Raw genomic sequence first — 20363 nt, 5'->3', positions numbered from 1 at the left:
ATGTACATAGGGAGTGAAGGGCAAACTAGAAAATAATGGAAGATTCTGCTAAAAGTGAGGATTTACTGATGCTTATTCAGAACTTAGCTAAGGTGTATTTTTCTAGAAGAAAAATATTTCTTTAATTTGTTTGGAGCAGAATGAAAGAACCTGTGATAATAAACACTTTTGGCACATTTGCTCCCGGATATAAAGAGCGTATGAGACGGTGAGGAGGAGTAAACTAAATTTTCAAGTGACTAAGTGTCCTAGGTGCATTTTTATTTTTTATTTTTCTGAGTTCCATTGTTCCACATTAAATTAGAAAGAGGACTGCTTTTCTCAGCAGGCATAACTCACTAGAGCTGGAAAAACTATAGCTACGTTGGGGGTGCTGATGCCTGAGTTCTACCAGCCCTAGAGAACAGTTCCTGTTTCTTCTATGATATGCAGGAAGGAGAATCCCCGCACCATGTCTCCTTTCATGACCGATAGTTTAATTCAACTTGGTTGACTGGGGTTCAGTTCAGTTCAATTTGCCAAATCCATATTGTGCCATTACTGTGCACCAGCGTGTTCTAAGGCACTTGTCCTCAAGGACGCCCACCACCTTCCAGTCCCAGAGGGAATTAAGTGTTTTCTTTTTTTTTGGGGGGGGTCTCTCTATAAAGGCAGTTAAACCAAGCTATTCCTACTTGGCACCAAGGGAGAAGTAAGTTGCTACTTCTAAGTGCTTTCTACCTTGGGATTGTCAGCTAGTCTGGCTTGAATGAGGATGTGGGGAGAGCCCATTTCTCTCATTATTAATTTTTTTTGACTCTGGATAGGTTATTTTGACCTCTCTAGAGGCTTATGAGTCTCATCTGTAAGACGGGGAATACAATATTTATTTGTCTCATAAAATTTCTCTTTTGGGAGAAAATTTAAAAAATTACAGAATAATACTAAAAATAATACAACAAATACCTACGCTCTCAATATCCAGAATCCTCAGACCTTTACATTTTGTAATATTTGCTTCTAATAGTTTTGGTTAACATTTTTAAAAAAATAATGCATCATGTGTATGAACACTCGCTAGAAAATGGGAGAACAGGTATTCTTCGTATATTAGGCTCTTTCGGGTTGATAGAGACATCTCAGATTACCAGATGCTGAGACTTTATCCCATGACACACGAAATGGGAATTTTAACTGTCATATAAGCCCACTGTGTCTCCAGGCTCAGGTATCTTCATGGAGAAATGGTCTTTGAAATCAAAGTATGCAGATGTTGCGTAGTTAATTTCATCAGTTTATATGGTGAAGAATAGAAAGAAGTCAGAAGTTCAGAGGAGAATATAAACGTGTATGCCATACACTATAGAATTTTAGAAAAGAAAAGCTTGTATCCAGTCTTATTTTGGGGGAGGAGCAACTAAAGTTCAGATTTCACCTTCTCAGTTATGAAACATTATTTAATACTTTACTAACCCGTGCCCTCCTCACCTGTTTTTCCTCTTGTCCCCATTGCAGTAGTCACTGGTTAGCATACTATTTAATTTATTATTTATTGTGTGTATTGTCTTTTGTCTGTGTCTGCCTATAAAATGTAAGCCCCATTGGCTATTACCTATTCTCATAAATTCACTGGAGTGTATGAACAAAGAGCGAACTGATTTTAATATTAAGAAAGGCCCTTCAGAAAATATTTAATAAGTACTGGCAAATATCACCAGAGCATGGCATGTGTCCTAGATAGGATATGATCTCTCCCCTTTCTCCCTATATATAGTACATTAAAAGGTAAAAATTAACTTATCGACATAATGGCTAATTGTAAATCTTTTTTCCCATTTTTTATTGTGGTAAAATACACAAAACATAAAATTTACCATCTTAACCATTTTTTTAAATGTACAGTTCAGTGGTATTAAGTACATTAGTATTGTTGTGAAACCATCACCACCGTCCATCTCTAGATCTCTTTTCATTTTGAAAAACTAAAACTCTACGCTCACTAAGCAATCACTCCCCATGCCCTCCTCCCACCAGTCCCTGGCAACCACTGTTCTACTTTCCATCCCTATGATTCTTACTATTCTGAATACCTCATATAAGTGGAATCATACACTATTTGTTTTTTCATGACTGGCTCATTTCCCTTAGCGAAATGTCATCAAGGTTCATCCCTGTTCGTGCAAGTGTCAGAATTTCCTTCCTTTTAAGGCTGAATAATATTCCATTTTATGTATATGTCACATTTTCCTTATCCATTCCTCCACAATGGACACTTGGGTCGCTTTCACATTTTAGCTGTTGTAAATAGTGTTGTTATGAAGACATGGGGATACAAACACCTCTGTGATACACTGCTTTCAATTCTTTTGGGTATCTATGCAGAAATAGAATTGCTTGGCCACATGGTAATTCTATTTTTTAATTTTTTGAGGAAATGGAATATTGTTTTTCATAGCAGTGGCACCATTTTACATTTCTACCAACGGTGCATAAGGGTTCCAATTTCTTCACACATTTGGCAACATTTTTTATTTTCTGCTTTTAAATTTTTTGAAAAAATTAGATAGTAGCCATCCTGATTGGTATGAGGTGGTATCTTATAGTTTTGATTTGCGTTTCCCTAATGATTAGTTATGTTGAGCATCTTTTCATGTGCTTATTGGCCATTTGTACATCTTCCCTGGAGAAATGTATATTCAAGTTCTTTGCCCATTTCTGAATCAGATTGTTTGTTTTGTTGTTATTGTTGAGTTTTCGGGGTTTGGATATTAATTACTTATCAGATATATGATTTGAAAATATTTTCTCTCATTTTGCAGGTTGCCTTTTTACTTTATTGATAGTGTCTTTTGACATACAAAATATTTTAATTTTCATGAAGTTTGATTTGTCTATTTTTTCTTCTGTTGCCTGAGCCTTTGATGTATCCTTGCATATCCAAAAAATCTTTTGCCAAATCCAATGTTGTGAAGCTTTTGTCTTATATTTTTTTCCTAAGAGTTTTATAGTTTTAAGTCTTATGTTTAAGTCTTTGATCCATTTCGAATTAATTTTTGTATGTGGTGTTAAGTAAGGGTCCCTATGTGCACTTGAGAAAAATGCATATGCTAATGTTCTTGGGTAGAGCTCCATATATGTGTGTTAGGTCCAGTTTATTTATTATGTGTTCAAGTCATCTATTCCCTAAATTAACTTCTGTCTGTTTGTTTCATTCATTATTGAGAGTGGAGTATTGAAGTTTTTAACTATTATTATAGAGCTTTCTATTTCTTTCTTCAATTCTGCCAATTTTTGTTTCATATATTTTGATGGCCTCTTATTAGATGTGTAAATGTTTATAATTGTTGTATCTTTTTGATTTATTGAACCTTTTATTATTTTTTAATGTCCTTCTTTGTCTCTTATAATGCTTTTTTAAAGTTTAAAGTCTATTTTATCTGATATTAGTATAGCCACCCTGGTCTCTTCTGATTATTACTTGCATGTAATATCTTTTCTATCCTTTCATTTTCTTTTTAAAAAAATTTATTGTATATAGTTAAGTATTTATTTATTTATTTATTTATTTTGAGACAGAGTCTCTCTGTCACCCAGGCTAGAGTGCCATGATATCAACCTAGCTCAGAGCAACCTCAAACTCCTGGGCTCAAGCAGTCCTCCTTTCTCAGCCTCCTGAACAGCTGGGACTATAGGTTTGTGCCACTATGCCCAGCTAAGTTTTTCTATTTTTAGTTGCTTGGCTAATTTTTTTTTCTATTTTTTTAGTAGAGACAGAGTCTCGCTCTTGCTCAGGCTGGTCTTGAACTCCTGACCTCAAATGATCCTCCCGCCTCCACCTCCCAGAGTGCTAGGATTACAGGTGTGAGCCACCGCACCCAGCCTTTGTATATATTTAAGTTGTACAACATAATGTTTTGATATATGTGTACTTAAATATTAATATAGTCAAACAAATTAACATTTCTATCATTTCACATAGTTTATTTTTGTGCGTGGGGGGGGGATATGAGTACCTAAAATCTACTCTTTTAGCAAAATTCCCAAGTATGATACAATATCATTAAGTATAGTCTTGATGTTGCACATTAGATCTCTAAATTTGCTCATACTACATATCTGCTAATTTGTATCCTCTGACCTATATCTTTCCATTTCCTTCCTCCTGTACTGCTCCTGGTAACCACTGTTTTATTCTCTACCTCTATGTATTTGACTTTTTCTTTTTTTAGATTCCCTATATTAATGAGATCATATAGTATTTTTCTTTCTATGTCCGGGTCCTTTCACTTAGCGTAATGTCCTCTAGATTCTCTGTTATGGTTCATGAAAAGTCCTTTGTCAATATAATTGCCATTCATTTAAGGTAAAGTACACAACAGTTATAACTAATTTAAAATGTTATTTTAAAAGCCTCATTCACAGTAATAATAAAAATTATAAGTTAACTTAAAAGTAAAATACAAAGATGCGTAAGACCTTTGTGGAGAGAACTATAAAACATTTACAGAAAGACTTGTATAACCTCATAGATAGTCCATGTTCATGGATATTCTTATATATGTATAATAAAGATACAAATTCATTGTAAATTCCATTCTATTCCAATAAATATCCCAACATATCTTTTAACAGAATGTGGCAAACTCATTTTATAACTATGATGGAATCACTAAAGGCCAAAAATAAGACAATTTGAAGAAGAATAGTAAGGGAGTGAGAACTTGTTCTATATTGTAAAACACATATGGCAAAGCATATAATTAAGAGAGTGTGATGTTGGTAAAGGGATAGACTGTGAAATTCATGAGACAGAATAGGAAACTTATGTTAATTTTATTGTCTGCCTTTCTTGCATTAACTTTCTCCTTAGGTTTGAAAGTTTGCTTTTCAGGTTCATTTTGAGAGAAATCTCTGTTTCTGCTTTATTTTTCTTTTTCTCTTTCTTTGTCTCTAGCAGTTTTATAATTTTGAGTTTCCTCCACCAAAGCCCTTTGCCTCCAATTTAGAACGAGATCCTAAAATGCAATTTTAGGATACCTGCTCTGCAGCAATATCAGGTATACAAGATCCAAGGCAGTGAACTGCTTGATTCCTGGTCATAAGATTGTCAGGACGTAGCTTCTTTGAAAGGCTTAATCCCAGACCTCAGTTGGGCAGCTTTTTTTTTTCAGTCTCTCTTTACATGCAAGCAAGCCTCACTCAGCTCCTATGTCCAGGCACCGAGTTTCAGTCCCATTTTGTATTTTTAATCCCCATTCTCCTTCAGAAATTGGACTGCCAGGTTTTTAGCAATAGAGTCTAGCAGACCAGAGGGTTCAGCTGTGCACATTGCTTCCCCAGGCCCCTGTCTGCTTTTCATCAGTCTTTGCAAAGCATTTGGATCAGGGGGTAGAGGGATATTTCAAATCATGTATTTATGGAGCCATCTTGAGTGGAAATCCCTTGGATTATTATGAATTCTTTTTAGCATTTACTCCCAATGAAAGAGCATGAATTCATGTCTGTGCTATAAAAACCAAGTCAAACAAACAAACAAAAACCATCTAATTTGAGTAGGAATAAAATAAATGCCTAAGTGGCAATCTAAGTTGGATTCTGAGCAAATTAAACAACGTTTGCTTTTGGCATCTTTGCATATGACAGTAGTCAATAAAAATATAAGGTACATGCTCACGAAGCCATCAAAAATGAAGTATGTGCCTACTCCCAGCTTTTGCCTGCCCCCTGCCTAACTTACAACACTGAAAACTGGTAGCTACCCCTGGATCTGCAGCAGTAGTTTTCAGACTGTGTTCTGTAGGGTCTACAGAGGCCAATTGAGGGGTTCTGTTCTTTTTTGTTTTGTGTTTTGAGGCCCCCTGTAGGATTTCATTTAGAAGAAGTTCCATTGCTGTAAACATATTTGAAAATTCATGGTCTATCATAGAATCAATCTCTAAATTGCTAAATATAATGCAATCTTGATATTTTCCAAGATTATATCCTGAGACCTTCATAATCCTCCAAAATAGTATTTGCAAATAACCAGTACACAATGAGTTTTCTTAGTTTTCTCCTCTGTAAAGTGGGCATAGTAATTATTCTATCATAGCACGTTGTGAGTGTTACATGAGACCCTGTGTTGAATAAAGAGACCAACAGAGCTGTATCAAAAGAACTGGCTGATGGGCAACTCTCTCTCTCTCTCTGTCTCTCTCTAGCTAACTGCCTTTCTCTTGTACATCAGCTTTGTAACATATGGGATTCTAGTTCATGCTAATGGGAAAACCATTATGGTAAATCATGGAATTTCATCAATAGATAATCATAACTACAGATGTCCACTTAAAAATAGCAAGGGCCTCCAGAACTAGAGGACCTAAAGCCCTGAAAACACCTTGGCCTGAGATCTGTTCACTTTTCTAAGAGGTGTCTATAATGCTGCACAAGCCAACTGCCCCGGGCAAAACATTTTCATTTTTAGTAAATAAAATAATTGGAGAGTCTAACTCCAAGAACAATATAGATCAATGTGGAAGTCGGTACATAAGTATTTATTGGCCATAGTGCTGGGTTGGTGCCCTCCCCAAGAAATTTAGAGAGTAAGTAGATTTATAGCATATATCTAAAGTGTAATTTAACAATATAAGAATCCTTAGGCGAAATCTAGGGGAACAGATAAATGATGCTATAGCGGTTTCGTGGTAGAAGAGCTCACGATGGTGAGGCAAGGTGCCACCTTGGCACCTTGGATGAGGGTGAGTGGTGAGCTGAGGATGCTTTAGTATTTCCTTCCGTGTCAAGAGATGCTGGTGGAATGGTACACAGGCAGAACACCATAGTGGTGAGAAGCTTGGGCTCTGCTCTCTGATCCTGGCTTCCTAAATACAAATCCCAATCCTAATTTTTCCCATTTCTGTGATATTGGGAAAATTACTCAACTTCTCTGTGTCTGTTTTCTCATCTGTAAAATGGATTTTAATAATAGTTCCTGCCCACATAGGGCTGCTGTAAGCATTAAATATTTCAATGTTTGTCAAGTGCACCAAACAGTGCCTGGTGTCTAGTAAGCACTGTGCCAGTGTTTGTCAAATAAAATAAATAAGAATCTGAAACCAAATAAACCTGCTTTTTCCCAACTCTATGCATAGCTCGTAGTGCTTTGATGGGAAAAGGGAGCTTTTTTGAGTCTCCAAAACAGATGGGCTTAATTTTTTTCCCCTCCTAAGTTTAGTGGACTATTTCGAGACACATAGGAAAACAGTGAACTACAGAATGGTCTTGAAAGTCATGTTGCTGGCTCAGTGGTTTATGCAAGTTAAGTTCTTGTAGATGGAACAGAAAGAAAATTTAGATTAAATGAGGTATTCTAAAAAGCCCAGTTCCTTCCCACATTCCTGGTCTTGTGTGGTGTGAGTTAAGGACACTGGTCTTTGCGAATAATTGCTCCTTCTGGTGAGACGAATTAGCTCCTCTACCGTCCCCAGGTATTGTTGAATATGTTACCTTTTCCAATTAGGAGCTCTAAAAGAAGTTGTATTTTTTTGATTCTGTGATTTAAAACGTTCTGCTCTCTTGTACCGAATGTAATTTGGCATAAGTAGAATTAGATGAGCTACCTTGTCTACCTAAGTTGTTATCACCCAAGCGCTGATTTGAAATAGCACCTAAAGAGAAGAAGAATATAAATCTGCCAAGTATATGTGAATAACGTGTCTGGGAGGTAGAGCAACTTAAGCTGCAAAATTGTCAGCTAAGACAACAAAGCTATTCCAAAGGTTTCTTTCTAGCACCAAATTACAGCTTGTCCAAACAAAGAAAATTAAATTAGACTGCTTATAAATTAAACCTCTTCCACCAGCAAGATTGCTCTGCCCTAAAGGAAGTGTTGATCTCAGGCAATAAGTGGCTTCAATAACATGACAGCTGGATCTGCCACAGAACTTATAAAGCCATTCAGAAAGGTCATCCTCTTCTCTCTCCCTGGCTCCCACCTTCCTTAGAGAGAAAGAAATTGACACCAGCAGGTGGTTTTGAATTATAGCTGGTAGCAGACCTATCTAAGGATCAGATGTTTGGCATGTTCATCATTTTAGAGCAATGTGTTGACAAAGTTTGTCTCTCATATTTGCAGGAGGCCACATTCATGGTGGGATGTTAGGGGCACCATCCAAAGATTAGTAAACTACAAAATTTCTTTTCCACTGCTCTTCTGTCAGGTTTGAAAAGCTCTTGCTAGAGTATTATTCTTGTGGGTTGGGTTAGGGAAGGGGTCTGAAAACTGTTCCTATAAAGGGCCAGGTTGTGAATATTTTAGGTTTTATGGGTCCTCCAATCCCTGTTGCAATTACTTAAATCTACCAGTGTAGCATAAAAAGGAATCACAGACATGTAAATGAATAGCCATAGCTGTGTCCCAATAAAACTTTATTTACAGAAAGAGGCAGCCAGCCAGATTTGGCCTGGGGGAGTAATTTACGGACAAAAAAATTAAGCCAACAACAAAGAGTAGCTACTTACATAAAAAATAAAATCAGAAAGTATGGGGTTTCTTTCTTTTTTTTTTAAACCTGGAAGCTAAGAATACAATGGAACAACATGTACACACTTGTAAATCTCAAGATTTCTATAACCAGTAAAGATATCTTTCACCTGTGGGGAAAAAGGAGAGCATTTTCAGATATGTAGAAGTTCAGAAAGTGTATCACCAAAGAACTCTTTACTAAAGTCCTAAGAAATTAATTCAGCCAAATGAAAATTAAGTCAGATCAAGAACTCAAGATGGGGGAAGACAGTATAAAAAAATGAGGAATAATCATGTAAAATGTACAGTAAAATTTAAATGGACAATTATAAATTATAATATGTGTCAAAAATAATTTTTTATAAAAGTATAGATATACTTTAAGAGAAAAATTAATAATACCCTGAATTAAAAGCAACTATAATCAGAAGAGTTTGATATTGGCAGAGGATTAGCAAAATATATCATTATAATCTAGACATCATTGAAATCTGCAGTACAGATATAAATTCAAGTTTATATGGAGACCTACATGACAAAGTTAGCACCACAAGCCAATGGAAGATGATGGAAAATGATTTATTATAGCATCAGAACAACTAAATAGCTATCTGAGACAAACTAATGAAGGATTTCTGTCTCATAATAGATAAAAATAACTTGCAGAAGGATTGACTATCCATGTAAATTTAAAATATCAGAGGAATATATAACTAAATACTTGTTAAATGATGAGGTAGAGGGGGCCTTCATAAGCCAGATAAGAAATTTATTATTTTTTCATTAAAAAGTTGATGGTCTGGAGCAGAATTATTTGTGTAAAAAAAATAAATAAATAAAAACTTGACAGATTTGAATCCATAAAAAATAAAACCACTGTATAAACAAAACGTCGAAAAGAGATAGAGGGAGAGAAAATATTCAGGAGAGTGCCCCAGATGATTGCAGAATGCAAAAAAAAAAAAAAAGAGTAAAAGACTTTTTTCACGGGTCCTACCAGGTCTGCCTTGGACTGTAGCACCATTTAATCTCCACATACAACCTGAGCTCTGAACTATGATTTGGGGAAATAATTAAATACAAAACCAAACAAATAAGCAAATAAAAAGATGCAGAAGCAAACAACAGCACATAGTACAAATGCAAAATTTTCTTTTTCCCTAATTGAGCATAAACAGTGTTTTTGTAGGGCCCTACAGAATCAATGAAAGAAATAATCTATGCTCCTAGAACTGAAGATATAAAGACAACCCCCCTACACACTTATGTATACATACTTACGCGCACTCTACCACCCATAAATTGAGAATATAGAAAAGAATCACATCATCTGAAAAGACTTTGAAGGTCAAAATAAAAAGACTGATCTGAGAATTAAGATTAAATGTCTCTGTATGGAAACAACTTATAAGAAACAAAAAATAAAATTTAGAAATTGTTAAATGTATATTATCAATATAATTTCTTAAGACAATGAGCAATAAAAAGGGAAAAGAAGTGAAATCAGAAAAGGCTGGATTTCCATAAAAGTATGATTATTAAATTTTAAAATGAAGTGGAGGCAGTGGATAGGAGATTGGCTAGTGCAGAAAGCCAATTTAGGTATTAGAAGGTCAAATCAAGAAATTCTTTATTCTGAAAGAGGCAAGTACTGAGGAAATATAGAAGAAGAAGAAGATATCTAAAATGATGATGATAAATCTTAATTTTTATATAAGTAACAGTTAGAAAATGAATATAAAACCTAATGAAAATGTTAAAATTCTTGGAATTTTACATTTTCTTGAAATTTTTTTTTTTTTTTTTTTTGAGACAGAATCTCACTCTGTTGCCGGGGCTAGAATGCCGTGGTGTCAGCCTAGCTCACAGCAACCTCAAACTCCTGGGCTCAAGCAATCCTACTGCCTCAGCCTCCCGAGTAGCTGGGACTACAGGCATGTGTCACCATGCCTGGGTAATTTTTTCTATATATTTTTAGTTGTCCAGCTAATTTCTTTCTATTTTTAGTAGAGACAGGGTCTCGCTCTTGGTCAGGCTGGTCTCCAACTCCTGAGCTCAAACCATCCTCCCACCTTGGCTTCCCACATTTTCTTGAAATTCTTGAGCAAGGAGAACTAGAATATATCTATCCATATTTGATCCATATCTCAACAGTTGATTCCTGTATAATATGGTAGGTGGTTTCAGGGGATAGAGGAATTAATTTTTTTTTCTAAACTTATTAGCCTCTGTGAAGGGTACTAAAAGATACTATTTCTCATTTGTTAAATACATGTTTATATATATATATTTGCTTTAAATGTAATTAGCAGAAAAATGGAAGGTATTATTTCCAAATTAGAGAATGTATCACTTCCAAATAAAACTTGAGCAATATGACAAATAAGCTTAAAAGGAAAAAATAATCAAGGGATCATAGAAAGCAATAAAACAAGCAGGTATGAAATTGGCAATACATATTTAGTTATTAAAATTAATGTGAATAAGTCAAGTTCTCCTAAATTTCAGATTGGTTTAAGATACACACCTAAAATAAAATTACTTACAAGAGTTCAAATAAAAAAGATGGGCAAATATATGTTAGGATAGAAAGAAAATAAAAATAATTTATCTGCAAAGATTCTCTTTAAAAGAAAACTATAGACCCAAATCAGAGGCAAGGGGTATCCAGCCACAGGGGACTGGCTAAATAATTTATGGTACAGTCACAGGATGGAATGCAAAGAATTAGTGATGAAGATTCAGTGTTATGTGAGTAAAATGAATTAAAAAATGATGTTATACTGAATGATTGGTATAGCACCAATGTGAATGATATTTTGAAAATATCTATCCTCCTTGGATCTTGCACTTCAAGGATATTGAAGTGGCCTGAATTATATTTTTGCTTAATTAAGTGCCTGGTAGGAATAAACCAGTCATACTATTCTCTTCACAGCAGATTGGAGGACTCCGTGCAATAGTACAAGGCATGTGTATATATATAGGCTGTGTAAAAAGGACAACATGTCTGGAGGCAGTTTGTGATAATTCTACCTAAAAATGATACAAAGGTAGCAAACAGACCCAATCCAATCTTCGAAGGGCACTAAAAATGCTAAAGCATTTAATGAACTTGGATTAGATATACAAAAAGAAGGCTTCAATCTGCTTCTCCATTTGGCCTGGTGAAATCCTTGCTTTTGAAGCACTTGGATGTGGAGCGACTATACAGCTGATGCAACCACTTACCTTTTATTCCATGTCCCTGTGCACCCTGAAATAAATCCTCGGTATGGAAAGTAGTCTGTAATGTTTCTTTTTGGGTGAGAACTTACAGAACTTGACATATACATATATACACACACACACACACACACACACACACACACACATAAATCTGAGTAATGGTATTTCTCATTTTTATTTCATTCTTGTTACATATCTGTATTGTTTAAATTTTCCATAATGAATATGCACTATTTATGCAATAGAAAATGCAATAAAAAGTCTTCAAAGTTAAATTTAATTTAAAGGCAAGTTAATTTTATAGATGAGCAACAATGCTTTCTAAGCAATGGGGTAGTATACAGGTACTATAAGATTTAAAATTATTCATATTCTTTGACCCAGTCATTGTACTTCTGGGAATCTACCCTAAAAATTATCTTTGATACAGAAAAAGCTTTATGGACAGAGTTATTTATCAAAGCATTATTTATAACATAATTCAGAACTAGAAGCAATATTCACTAAAGAAAATTTAGAAATACCACTTAGAGGAATATTGTACAGTAAAAGATAATGGACACCGAGGGTTTGTAGTAACATGGAAAACTGCTTATGAAAGAGCAAAAAATCATAAGTAGGAGTCAGGACTATTTTTATAATAAAACATTATATAAACAACATATTTTTAAAAATAAAAATACAAGAAAGTAGGAGTAATAAGCATCAAAACTCCCCCCTCCCCGTGATGAGATTTGACCATAAATATGTTCTTCTCTGGTGGTAAAATCAGACAAACCTTGAATTACTTGGTAACACACCCAGTCTGTGTTCAAGCATCTGTACAGAGACTTGGAGCCTCCTGACAGAACACCAATCCCTGTAATGCCCAGTCCAGCCACTCTTGATTGGAGGATGCTACCTGCAGCTGCCCAGCGCCCTCTGGGAATAGAAAAGAGAGAACGATGGGAAGAAAGAAAGTAAAACCCCCAGCAACAGGAAGGACACTGGTATCCCTTAGTCTTGCTCAGGGGTGAGAGCAGGGTGTCCTAAGCCTTGACGGGATTGGAGAGACAAAGCTTTGACACCTCTCCTTGGCCCCAAGTATGTCCTAATGCACCGTCTTGCTCCAAAGGCCAAGAATAGCCACCTGAAGAGAAGGTTCGGCCCATATGGGGTGAAGAAAAGAATGACAGCTTATTTACGTGGTTTTCTCTGGGACATGTTCCCCAGGTATCCTTGAGCTCCTGTGTCCAATTCAGTTCATAAATATTTATTAAGCAGCAATTCATTCAATCAGTCACTTATGCCACAATATTTATTTTCTACTGTGTGGTGTGCATTGTGCTGGGCTGACAGTCTCTGTTCTCTGTGTGATGGGAATTCAGACTTAAATCAAAACCTTAAATAATCGGTGAACACTGACAGGATATTTGATAATTTTAAGACACTCATTCATTTTTGAAAGTGTGAGAATGTGAAAATATTTTGTGATTTTTTTTAAAGAAAGAATCCTGATATTTTAGAGAGACAGACTACAGTAACTAAGGGTAAAATATAATATTTGAGGAGGAAGTGAGACAAAAAGATACAAAAGATAAAATGTCCATATGTTGTCAATTGTTAAAGCAAGAAGAAAACAAGGGTTCATTATGTCTCTTTCCTTTGTGCATGTTCGGAAATTTCTATAGTAAAATGGTTTACTTTATGAACATACAAAAAACTAGATGCTGTTGAATAAAAATGATTGCCCAGAAACATGAAACATTATGAACTGAGGCAAGAGTTTTGAAGGAATATACTCATAGGACTATAGAACTGAGAAAATGAGTAGCAAGGAACTTGACCTAGACTGAACCATCAAGGAAGTTCCTGACTGACATGAGGAGGAGCTGTTATTCCAATGAAACAACAGAGAGGCTGAAGCATTCTGAGCAGTGGTACTTGCCTGTGTCCAGACCCTTAGGTGGGGAACTGCATGGAATATTCTAGAACTAAAGGATGACTGGAATATAAACAGTGGTTCAAGTTTAGTGAGATTAGCTATAGAGGTCAGACTGGGCCAGACCATGCCTGGGTGGCTTTAGGCCATCCTAAGGATGTGATTTCTTGTCCTAACCACAATAAGAAGCCATTCAAGCCATTAAAATGTGGTGACATGCTCATATTTACATTTGACAAAAATTGCTAGGGCTGTAATGAAAAGAACAAGTGGGGGGAGGGGAGGGCATACGGACTTTGGAAGGCCTGGTGAGAGGCTATTGTAATGTTGCAGCAAGGGATGCAGAGAGGTGGATGGCACTGAGCAGTGTTTAGAGGGTAATGACCACATGACTTAGTGATGAATTAGATATGAGGGACTGGGGAGAGAGGGTTTCAAGGATGACTGGACTAGCACTTTATGCTACAAAGATTAATAACTAAAGACCCCACTTTAAGAGAGTTCATAGTCAAGGGAGAGTGAGAAGATAAGCCGTTTCCGCCTAAAATGTTAAATGCTAAGGTAGAGGTAAGCCCAGAGCTCCTAGGGGAGCACAGAAGATGTGAGTAAACTTATGCCAGCCTAGAGGTCAGAGATTGCTTCCCAGGAAATGCATAGTTCAACCAAATGTACAATAGGTGAATTAGAGTTAGTAGGAAAAAGAAGGTAAAAGTGGTGTTTCAGTAAAGGCAACAGGATGAGCAAATTAGTGGAAGATATAAAACAGCATGAAGTTCTGCAGGGTGGGGACCAGAGTGAAGCAAGTGTGGTGCTTAGAGCACAAGATTGAAGGAGAATTCATTCTCAGGTGTGCTTCTATGATCCTGAGGGTCAATAACTCTGTAAATTTTGCATCATAGACCCCTTGCTTGCATATCCTAAGCCCTGCCCTGATGATGTGTCTCTTTACTGCTGAATGGATTTCATGCAGATGCTGGTAGGAGGTGTAGTAGCCAGAGTGAGATAATGGAGAGTCTTGTTCGGTGCACTGAGAAGTTTGGATTTCATTCTATAGCAACAGGAAAACATCAAAGGGCATCATGCACGAGAGTTAAGGGTCAGTTTTATATTTTGGAGAGATCTTTCTGATGTACAATGGACAGAGAAAGACTGAGAGAAGACAGAGAGACCTGTTAAGATGCTATTGCCTCATATTCCCGGGGGCGGATGGTGATGGCTCATTTACGATGATAGTATGACAGAGAAGAAGAGAAGTTTACATATTCAAAATACATGTAGGAAAATTTGGAAAAAGATGAGTCAAACATAACTCGTAGTTTTCTCATTTGAGTGAGTCAATGATGACACCATTTACTGAGATTTCCTAAATGCATATGTGTGTACACAGACACACACACACACAACGTTCATATGCTCAGAAAGCTACTGTGCTATTTACTGCATTCAGTCACCATATTTCCTATCCATACTGTTCTGTCTAGGAAAAAACAAAAAAACAAAAAAACAAAAAAACAAAACCTCAGTGTCTTATCTAGTTTCTACACCATAGCTTTTTTTCTTTAAATGTTGTGGCCATGAATGTTTTTTAAGAATTGAGTTTAACTTTAAAAGCAGTAGATAATGGAGGGTAATGATTGGCTATATAAAAGAATACTTTTTCTTCGTAATGTAAAGAATGACATGCTCATGACTGTAAGCTCTGTTAGATCAAGTGGCATGTTCCTTTTATTTATGATACTATCCTCAGCAGATAAAACAGTTCATGGTATTAAGAAGTATTTTAAGTTAGAAGGATCACGTAAGTTTTCTATGGTACAAGCTGGCCCAAAATTCTATGGCTTAATGATCATTTATTCTTGCTCATGTTCCTGTAGGTCAGTGGGGTCAGCTGGTTGAGGGCCCACTAAGCTGGGGTTGGCTCCAAGACATGGCCAACATTCAGGTCATTGCTGCAACCATATTTCAGGCCTCTGTTTGTGTTATATTTGCTAATATTCCATTGGTTAAAGTAAGTTGCATGGCCAAGGCCAAAGACAAGAAGCAGAGGGAATCCTCAGGTTCTAGATGAAAGAGCTACTGCTAAGCCACATGGCAAAGGATGTGGGTGCAGAGAGGAGTGAAGAGCTGAGGTCAATGATTTAATCTACTACTGCCCACACTCTTGGTCACAATTATTTTCATCCCTCCCACACGAAAAATACACTCACCCCCATCCTATAGCCTTCAAGGTCTTATCTAATCATGGTATCAAGTTCAAAGTCCAGGACCTCATTTTCTATATCAGGTAAGATTTGATTCCTTTTAATTCAGAGTTGGTTTCCTTTTCACTTTCAAAAAACTAAATCTTTTATTTTGAGATATTTTGATATATTTCATTATTTATTTATTTTATTTTGAGGTTACGATGGTTAATCTTATATGTCAATTTGACGGAGCCATGGAGTATCCATATACTTAGTCACACATTATTTTGAGTGTTTCTTTGAGGTGTTTTTGGGTGAAGTTAACATTTAAATATACTGATGGAGTGAAGGTGATGGCCTCCCTAATATGGTGGGTCTCATCCAATCAGTTGATGGCCTAAATAGAACAAAATAGGCCAAGAGAAAAGCCTTCTTGCCTGAATGCCAACAAACTGACACACTGGCTTGACCTGTGCCTTCAGCCTGCCATCTTTCTGAGTGAAACTACACCATTGGCTCTCCTGGTCTCAGGCCTTTGGACTCAGACACTGTACCATTGGCTCTTCAGAGTCCCCAGCTTGCCAACGCACTCTGCAGGTCTTGTGATTTGTCAGCCTCCATAATCATGTGACACAGTTCCTTTTGGAATCCAATTATTTATTATAATAAATTTGTATACACACACACACACACACACGAACAGAGGCAGCGGTTAAGGATGAGATATGTTCCTGAGAACGTCTTTAGATTGGATTTGCATGTAACTAAGATGAACAGCACATATACAGTAATAAATAATAATAGCAATAAAATAATGGCTCATATGTGGTAATAATAATGCACTGTAATATTATAATTATAGTAATAATACCCCTGTACTGTAATAATTAAGTTACAGAAACTATTATGCTCTTGCTTTTAATTCAAACAAACAGAACATAAAAACACACTCATACAAAAATTCATATGGGAGACGGGAGAAATTTAAAAGAAGAATATTAAAGGTTAATACTCATTGTTGCATTGATGTCTCACTGGAAGGGGCGTTTCTGAGGCAAGAAGGTAGCTGACATTAACGGGAACATGCTGACGGAGATGGTGCTGGAGAGGAGGGAGTGGGTGCTGGAGAATCAGGATTTGATTCTGTCGCTGGAGGAGGGAAGCTGACCACTGAGGTCGGTTTTTTAAGAAAGATATCTAGGGTTGCTTGTACAGCCTTTCTTTTATGCATCCTAAATGACCCTGTAGCTGCTGATGTTCTCACTAGCTGCACGGTAAACCTTTGTAAACCGCTATAAGCCGCTCAACGTTAGGATCTTGCTCCTCAAACTTAGCAAACCCTGCTTCAGTGAGACGGAAGGTTTCAGCTCATTCTTTTGTCATAAACTTTCTTGTTCTGGATCTTCTGATTCTTCATATTCTTGTGCTTCTGTCAGCTGTTTATCTATCTGTGAGACCAGCCGATGGTATAAAGATGCTGCACAAATGAACTGCTTATATTGCGCGCATTTGTTTACCTGCGCAGAAGAAACTAGTTCCCAAATTATTAATTACTTAATTATAAATTATCCTTACAGGGAGCCTTGGGAGCCTGTCTGTAAGCACAAAACACTGTAAGTTGAGTCGTCCACAACTGGGACTACCTGTATGTATACACACACATATATATGGCCATGTGCCACACGACGCTTTGGTGAAATGACAGAACAGCATATAGGATGGTGGTCCCACAGATTACAACAAAAGCTGAAAAGTGTCTATCACTTAGTGACATTGTTAAGGAACTCGCAAAAGGGCTTTTTATTTCTAGACTCAGTTGCTCGCCGAACAGAAAGCCAATTACTGAGACAATGAGGCTTGTCAAGGAAGAAAGGAAATTTATTGCGGAGGATATCAACCAGGAGGTGGGAGGCCTGCCTCAATTCCGCCTCCCCGCCTGATGGAGTCAGGTTTTTCTAGAGGGGAAATGAATAACGCACGAAGTGAGCGAGCAGCATTACGTTTGCGGTGGAGCGCAAGGCACGCACGCGCAGTGAGAAATCGCACATTCGTGGCAGGATCAAAAAGTGGTGGGTAAACCCCTTCCAGGGCAGAGATCTCAGTAGTGTAACGAGCTAGGGGTTAATATCGGTCATCCTTTCAGCCTGGTGCGCCTGCGGGTGGTGGGGAGCGGGTTGCTTAGCGGGCCCTTGGGCAAGATTCGTGGGGGAACGCTGCTTACCTTGACTTCGCTGAACAACGGGTAGTGTGAGGCCTTGTGATTATCTCCTTGCTGTAAGGAGGGTTCCCCCTTTTCTGAAAAACGACTCAAAAGGGAGTGGATCAGTGAAACAGAAAATCACAAAATTCTAGTCAGCATATCTTACAGGCCTGGGAACTTGAAACATAAGAGAACTGCAAAAAAGCATATCTGTTCATGAAGCCAGTTACAACATCATAGCCATTGTAACATCATAGTGCAATGCATCATTCGTGTGTCTGTGGCAATGCTGGTGTAAACATACCTGCCGCTCAACCAGTCGTGTGAAAATATAGCACATACAACTATGTACAGTACATAATGCTTGATAAAAATAACAAATGACTGTTACTTGTTTATGTATTCACTATACTATACTCTTAAATCATTAGTTTATAGTATATTTCTACTTATAAAAAAATGTTAATTGTGTGAAACACCCCAAGCAGGTCCTTCAGGAGTTATTCCAGATGGTATTTTTTATCATAGGAAATGACAACTCCATGCATGTTCCAGTGGGACAAGATATGGAGGTAGAAGACAGTGATATTAATGATCCTGACCCTGTGTAGGCCTAGGCTAATGTGTGCTTTTGTGTCTTAGTTTTTAGCAAAAAAGTTTAAAGAGTAAAAAAATAAAAATTTTAAAAATAGAAAAAAGCTTATCAAATAAGAACATAAAAAAGAAAGTATTTTTGTACAGCTGCACAATGTATTATATTTGTGTTTTTTAAATTTTTTGAAACATAATAATTGTATATATTTATAGTGTACATAGTGATATTGTGATACAAATAATATATAGTGATCAGATCAGGGTAACTAGTGTATTTATAGTCTCAGACATTTATCATTTCTTTGTGTTGAGAACATTCAATGTCCTTTTTTTAGCTATTTGACACTATATAATATATAATTGATAATGATAGTCATCCTACAGTGGTATAGAATACTAGAACTTATGCCTCCTCTGTAGCTGTAATTTTGCATTCTTGAACAAATCTCTCCCTATTCCTCACTTCCTCCTACCCTTCTCAACCTCTACTACTCTCTGTGCTACTTTTTATTTCTTTGAGATCAGCTTCTTTTTAGCTTCCACATATGAGTGAGAACATGCAGCATTTAACTTTCTGTTCCTGGCTTATTTCACTTAACATAATGTCCTCCGATTCCATCCATGTTGCCACATAGGACATGATTTAATTCTTTTTTATGGCTGAATAGTATTCCACTGTGTGTGTGTGTGTGTGTGTGTGTGTGTGTGTGTACTGCATTTTCTTTATTCACATCTGTTGTTGGATACTTAGGTTGATTCTATATCTTGGCTATTGTGTTTTAAGCTAAGTGTTATTATAAAGGGATCAAAAAGTTAAAAATTTTTGAAATTTTATGCAAGTAAAAATGTTACAGTAAGTTAGGTTTATTACTGAAAAAAGAACAAATTTCTAAATAAATTTAGTAGCCTAAGTTTACAGTGTTTATGAAGTCTACCGTGGTGTACAGTAATGTCCTAGACCTTCACATTCACTACTCACTCACTGACTCACCGACTCACCCAGGGCAACTTGCAGTCCTACGGGCTCCATGGTAAGTGCCCTATACCCGTGTACCATTTTTTATCTTTTATATCATATTTTTACTGAACTGTTTCTATGTTTAGAGAGACAAATACTTACCACTATGCTACAATTGTCTACAGAATCTAGTACAGTAGCATGCAGTACAGGTTTGTAGCCTAGCAGCAGTAGGCTGTTTCATATAGCTGTACCATCTAGGTTTGTGTAAGTACACTCTCTGATGTTTGCACAATGATGAAATCACCCAACAACATATTTCTCAGAACATATCCCTGTCATTAAGTGACACATGACTATCTATATATCCTTCTGTTTCTCTGGACAACCTTGACTCCTGTTGGTTCTATTTCTCTGGAGAACCCCGACTAATACAGAGATATTTTATGATGCAGTTATGCGTATTAATACAGATAGATCCCAAGTACCTCATCTTAGTCTGCTTGTGCTGCTATAACAAGATACCACAGCCTGGGTAATTCACAAATAATAGAAATTTATTTTTCATTGTCCTGGAGGCTGGGAAGTCCTAGGTCAAGGCAGCAGCAGGACTGGTGTCTAATAAGGGCCCAGTCTCTGCTTCCATGATGGTGCCTCATTGCTGCACCCTCTAGAGTGTACGAACCCTGTGTCCTCACATTGTGGAAGGGATGGAAGGGCAAGACAGCACCCCCTTCAACCTCATACCCTTTTATAAGGGTGCTAATCTCATTCATGAGGAGGAGCCCTCATGACTT

The sequence above is a fragment of the Lemur catta genome, chromosome 8 (genome assembly GCF_020740605.2).
Source record: "Lemur catta isolate mLemCat1 chromosome 8, mLemCat1.pri, whole genome shotgun sequence".
Lineage (NCBI taxonomy): Eukaryota > Metazoa > Chordata > Mammalia > Primates > Lemuridae > Lemur > Lemur catta.
Note: the sequence above shows the minus strand (reverse complement) of the source record.